Source organism: Doryrhamphus excisus, chromosome 15 (genome assembly GCF_030265055.1).
Source record: "Doryrhamphus excisus isolate RoL2022-K1 chromosome 15, RoL_Dexc_1.0, whole genome shotgun sequence".
NCBI classification, from domain to species: Eukaryota; Metazoa; Chordata; class Actinopteri; order Syngnathiformes; family Syngnathidae; genus Doryrhamphus; species Doryrhamphus excisus.
Window position 1 is genome coordinate 1,459,361 of NC_080480.1, and position 7,254 is coordinate 1,466,614.

Genomic DNA, 7,254 nt, shown 5'->3' on the forward strand with positions numbered 1-7,254 from the left:
CGCAGGTGAATTGTGGTCATGCGGTGCTTTAGATAACATTAGATAACATTCAGCATCGGAGGTGGAAAGCGGCTGGTTAGAAAGCAGTTTTTGCAAAGCCTCTACTTTTATAAAGTGATGCTAATTTGAAACATCACCATACTTCTAACATTTAAACAGGACTGTATATGTAAGAGCAATATAGCATTTTTATGGTGCGGTGTGAAGCTCAATCGAGCCTTGACCAAATGCACGTTGACCAAAGACAATTCCAACAGTAACATGACACATTTGAAGGAAAACACTCGGCTCTTCCTTCCTGCAAAGTCACGGCCAATGATGGTTTATTGCAGCATATGTCTTACATTGCTGTGTATACGTATGTCTTACATTGCTGTGTATACGTATGTCTTACATTGCTGTGTATACGTATGTCTTACATTGCTGTGTATATGTCTTACATTGCTGTGTATATGTCTTACATTGCTGTGTATATGTCTTACATTGCTGTGTATACGTATGTCTTACATTGCTGTGTATACGTATGTCTTACATTGCTGTGTATATGCATGCGGGATGTTACGAAAAAGCGACCGCTATTGTGTATTGTGGCCCGTTCGTTCATGAATCAACCTTTTTGTCACTTTTCTAGGTCAGACAAAACACTCTCAGGGTAATTCACGATGACTCACCAGAAGCGGAATGATCCTCTGATGTGGGAGTTTGGATTCGTCAAGGGTTTGAACAGACATGAAAACATAGGCGCACGAGATTTGACAAACAAACCCCCCCCCACCCCCACAAACCCCTCACCGCATTTTTATTTTTATACTGTTTTCCAACAGTCTGTCTACAAGTGTTCTTCTTCTGTGGAAGGACACAAAGTCGGGAGTTAGGTTTTCAAGTCTGGTGCTTGTGTGTCTCAGCAAACGTTATAGTAACATCACTGACACCAAGTGGCCAGAGGAGCATACTACATATCATATCATATCATATATCATCTTTGGATGCGCCTACTGCAGGGGTGGGCAAATATTTTAAACTGCATTGGGTCAACAAAATTGTCCGGGGGGGCCAGAACATATATTTAACACACACACACACACACACTAGTTTATGCTTATAATTTTCCTCAAATTATTTGTCTATTTTCAAACATCAGACCACAATTTTTTTATTTTTTTTTATTTTTATTTTTTTTTTTACTAAAGATGACATCCGACTTGAAAAGTTGAAATACTTAATAAGCAACTGGCGGGCCAGATTCAAACACTTGGTGTACCGCATGTGGCCCCCGGGCCGTAGTTTGCCCACCCCTGGTCTACTGAATATGGGATATGTACATTTTAATTAACGCATTTTCCCTCAGAAGTTTGGTTGAATTCCAAAGTGTAGCACTTTTGGGGGGGCGGCCGATCTTTTTGGGTGGGGGTGCTTTATAGGAGCCAGTGATGCCAGTGAGGCTGAGTGTGTGTGTATGTGTGTGTATGTGTGTGTATGTGTGTGTGTGTGTGTGTGTGTGTGTGTGTTGGTGCATCAATGAATAGCTCATTGTGCGTCCCGCTTCATATCTCCTCCGGCCCGCCGAAGGACAGAATCTAGTTACTTCAATTGTGCGAGGCGTAACATCTAAAGGAAATTGATACATGGGGGTCGAGATTGGGGCGTGGGGGGGGGGGGGGTGTGGCGTTGCTCGGCGATGGGGCTTATTGGGCAATCTTAAATTGTAGTCTGCGATCGGCCAGCCTCATGTTTCCTGTTGTTCACTCCGAGAGGGCAATGGAGTGGAGACAAATACGTGCAATGTTGCTTTGCAGTGCATCTATTAGGGTTACGTACGTATAAGTGGGAGTGGATTCCAGGTACAGTAGAAGCATATCCACAGTTTGGCGGGAATCCACCCTGCTGCCTGCTAGCTAGCAGTGACATTTCTGCAGCCGACTCATGCAACCTCGTGCTTTTCTTCCAACAAACACGGTGACAATAAGACTGAGCTCATCCTTTTTGTATACGTGCGTCCTCGGCTGGAGTCGTCGTTGTGTGAAGTGTCGCTCTTTGTTTTCCACAGATTGTTGTTATGGATGACTTAATTGCTTTTAGGTAACACCGTGTGAAGCTGACTCAAGGCGAAAAAAATGGCAACATAAACCCCCGAAACACGTTCAGTACATGAAAGAAGTACTGCAAGTTCGTGGAAGAAAACGGAAGTTAGCCAGGCTGCCAGGGGGCGCCGGACCCGAGATATATTTATCATACACAGTCAGGACTCATGTCACGTTCACAGACACTTGGAAATCACAAAACTCTTTACAAAAGCTTTATTGTCAAATTCCGGCAGCAGCTCTGTTACATCAGAATCCAAGTATTGGAATGAGGAGGATAACGAAACACAAAGCGGTCGTTTATTGGCCAATTTGCATATTTCATTAAATGTTACGGATTTATTGCTGAAATAATCATGAAAATGGCTGCATGAACTCAAAAACATATTCAGAAGACGCATTCTATGCTGCCATAACATGTAGTATTCTACACTGGTCACTAGGTGTCACTAATTATAGCATAGCCATGCTAGGAAGTACTGTCCATATTCATCCATTTTCTACCGCTTATCCTCATGAGGGGTGCTGGAGCCTATCCCAGCTGTCACTTTTCACATATCAAAAGTAAAAAAATGAACTCTCCTAATGCTGACGTGTGACTCTATATGATGTCTTATTTATATATTATATGTTTACTTCAGCACGGTGGTCAAGCGGTTAGCGCGTTGGCCCCACAGGTAGGAAACCCGAGTTCAAATCCACCAAATGTGTGGAGTTTGCATGTTCTCTCCGTGCATGCGTGGGTTTTCTCCGGGTACTCCGGTTTCCTCCCACATTCCAAAAACATGCTAGGTTAATTAGCGACTCCAAATTGTCCATAGGTATGAATGTGAGTGTGAATGGTTGTTTGTCTATATGTGCCCTGTGATTGGCTGGGACAGCTGGGATAGGCTCCAGCAAAATGAATGACTGTTTGCTTCAAGTACTACAAGTGTAAAGGTGACTATAGGGGTGTTATTTCATGTCTGGAGGGCTCTAATGTAAAAAAAAAAAAAAGTTTTTCAATGCTGGAGCGACAAAAATACTCAATTACGAGTACAGGGAAATTCACTCGGTCTCTAGCCAATCAACCACGCCTAACCAGGGGTTCCTGTATGCACAAAAGGAGGACAAGAACGTTGTCAAGGTGCCGCAGGTTGAAAACTCCTTTCCCATCCTCTGCTACTGCCCATTCTCTGATTCGGTCAGCGGATGTGAGACATGAATGAGTCCATGCCGCGGTTATCATAGTTGATACAAAGATGAGGACAGATGACCATTCAGCACGGCTTGCTTTCAGTGGCAATCATCTGGCGTTGATTACGTTTTGATGAATGCTTCATTAGCATGAAGACAGAGAAAAGCCTCAAACTATTTGGCATCACAGTTGCTGCTGTTCTGCAGCTGCAACAAGAAGCCGAGGAAGCGCGGGATGAATAAAAGATGCGTTCAGTGGCGCCTTGTCTATCGCTGGCAACGCCCCCATGCACTTCCCATAATTCTTATACGTCTGTCGCTTTGCATGTATGTGTATGTATACCCGTTGAAATGTGCACACGTGTGCGTCCAGAGCGGGCTCTTTTAAGGGTCCCGCCCACAATGGGTCATTGGGCGGAAGGACGCGGGGATTGAGTCGTTTTGCATGGACATGCAGAAAATGATGTGCAAGAATTTAGCTGGAAACAAGGACGTCCTTTGTCGGGACGTTTCTGCATCGTGTCTGACCCGTTGCTGTTTTGGACATCAGTATCACACACACACACACGCACACACACACACACACACACACACACACACGTTACATGATCGTGATGTCATGGAAACCGAATTTTGCATCCGGCTGCACGTCTTTGTGTCTGAGTGTGATGTGCGGTTCGGTTGGTTTAAGAGGAAAAAGACTTGAATTAGAAGAACCAATCAGGCATCCTGTTTTTACTGTGTTTTTTTTTTGGGGGGGGGTGATGCTTTCAAGGTGAAACATTTTAGCCAGAACAGGAAGACAACCATCCATGTTGGGACAAGCGATGAAAAAGAATTCCTATTAAAAAAAAAAAGTCACTTTCTAATCATGAGTTTTTCACAGAACATTGAATTAACCAGCCATGAAAGGGTGGGGGGGCCTCGGGGGGTCTGGGGGCGGCTGGCCGCAAAGATGCCTGAATGAAAGAGTTTGTTGTTGGATACTGGGAGAGGGAGATGAAAGCAGAGAAGGAGATGGTGAATTTGTCGGGCGATGCTCCCCTCTCCCATCGCCTTCTCAGCCTGCGGGCCGCCCCCCCGCCCCCCACCCGCCCCCCTTTGCCCATGTGAGCCAGAGTTCAAATGCAGGGCCCACAGCTGCTTGCCCAGACTGACATCAGCGCACACACACACACACACACACTGGTATTGTGAAGAAACCCCCTCGCCTTAATCCCAAACTCCTATTCTTACCTGGAAATAATAATTATTATTATTATTAAATAATAATAATTATTATTAATTATTATTATTAAATAATAATAATTATTATTAATTATTATTATTAAATAATAATAATAATTATTATTAAATAATAATAATTATTATTATTTAATAGTAATAAATTAAAATAATAATAATGATGGCATAAAGTAATTGAGCGCCACTGGGGTTGGGTTAAACTTGACTTGATGAGAGCATTATTATTATTATTATTATTATTAAATAATAATAATTAAATAAAAAAATATTGTTATATATTGTTTTTAATTTTAATTAATTTTTAATATTTTTTATTAATTAATACAATAATAACAATAATAATTATAATAATTAGTTTTAATTATTATCATCTAATAATAATAATAATCATCATCATCATAAACTGAAAACAAAGTGTTAATCCCCAAACTGCTCTCATCAAGTCAAGTTTAACCCAACCCTAGTGGCGCTCGATTATTTTATGCCAGCCCCCCCCCCCCCCCCTTGGGGGACAGACATTCACACCCCCTCCCCCGTTTTAAATAGTATCGATTTATTAATCTGTATTAATAAATGTTCAAGCATGAAAAAGAAACCTTACATAATTGGGTGGAAATATTACACCATACCTCTTCTCCTCTTAAACGTATTGGTTTCGGGCCTGGAATATTTTGGGAATCTGTAACGGGACACCCCTAATCCCGGTGAACAAGAAGCCCTGCTCCCAATGCAAAGGAGCGCTATTTCCTATCCAAGGCTTAATGATTGTGATGGAGGCTGTGAATTTCCCTTCTCTGTGGATCAATGAGGAATTGATCTTGCGGTGAAAGCGAAACGGATCCAATCATGGAAGAACAGGAAGCAGCTGATAATGAAACGTGACAGATGAAAAAGCACATAGATTGTGAATTAAGGGGGGGGGGGGTGGAAACCACAAGCCTGGAAGTACTTTGTCTTCCGACATAAACAAAGATGATTCCGCTTCACAATTGGCTGATGACAAAGAAGCGATAGAGGAAGAGGAATTGGAGGAGCGGAGGTCCCAGAGGAGAGATGGGGGGCATCTTGGAACACCTCCTCCTGTTTTACACACACACATCCCATAATTAGCATGCTAACAGGCAGTTAAATGTCCCACACAAAGACTCACTCTGTTGCTCGCTTCAGACAATGCACAATGGGGGGGGGGGGCCCTAATTCACCCTAACTGTCATGACCCAGTATGGCTTCTCCTGTTTGACCATTCCACCCAGTGCTCCCATTCACTCGTGACCCGCTAATGGACGCCCGTAGCCTGCAGGCCGCTTCCTGCACGGCTCGCCTTGCTCGCTCCTTTCGTTTGTCACCGGCAGACATGCACTTCCTGTCCTCCTGACGCTCGAGCGTCCATCTTGGCGATGGAACGGCATCATTACTTTGACACGCAGTCAGAAATACATTTGTTTTTGGTTGAATGCCGGCTATTATTATTTTAAAAAATCATATTTAACCAAATAGTATGTGTTATTGTCTTATACAAATATAATTAATTCAGGAGATGCGTTCAAAGACACTGATGACATGCAGTATTCTCCACTGATCACAAGGCGTCGGTGAGAAAATAAGACATTTAAGACGTAAGATTTTCCCCCTTATTATGTCTTCTGTAGGCTGCACGGTGGTTAAGTGGTTAGCATGTTGGCCACACACACTCAGTGGATCTGAAATGTTCCAATCTAACTCTAACTGGTCTAACTGGTCCACACCAGGCCTTCCCAGCATACCCCCGCGTCCCTTGTTAACATAAGTGGCATAGAAAAAGAGTAGATGTTGACGGTATTGGGTAATACGAGTGTAAATGTGACTATAGGGGTGCTATTTCATGTCTAGAGGGCTCTATTCATGTTTTTATAAGCTTGTAAAGTCTTTTTATGCTATGCTTCTGTGTCTTCTATTGTTGTTTGCGATACCGACCCCTTATTTATTTGGTATGGCACATCCATCCTACCGTATTCCGACATCGTATCGGCATTCAGTCTGCCGGGGTACGATGCTGAAGTTGGCCCTGGAGCCGTTAAGCTTGTGGGCGGGTCACGAGAAAAGAGCCCAGCTGCACCCCCAGTCAGCTCCCCTTGGGGAAAAGGATCACAGCGATCTGTTGTGTGCGTGTGTGTGTGTGTGTGTGTGTGTGCATCTCCATGGCGTCCATCACTTCCATGTTTGTTAGCACCGTGTTGTTACCATATATCGGTCCGGATCGGGAATGTACACTTCCCACCCAAGGAATACAGCAGCATCCGCCACTCTCATCCAACTCTGAACTCCATCACTCTTCACGCCCTCCGGATAGCCGATGAGGGGATTCAGTCAGTTGACTGAAGGCCGTGATGGTACGCTTATGCACATTTAGATTTACAGATAAGCAGTGAATAAAAATAATAACAAGCACGATGGATCACATCTTCACCTTCTAATCTTAGGATCATCTAAATTCCTCCCGAGCCGGATACGGTTTGTCTGTCTAAATAAAGTTTCCATTGAAAGACACTCAGGCATTGAAACAGGTCTTGATGTTTGCTGCTTTGTTTTCTTGCAGCTGAAGCCTTTGTATGTTTATTTGTTGAGGCCATCACAAGACTGTGGATCCATCCACTTATAGTATCAATATATAATTGTCAATATATAATATCAGACCCCCAAATAGACAGTATCTAGCCCTTACTGTGCTCTTTGACATATATTTGTAGTCACCATTATTAGCATTATATTTGTC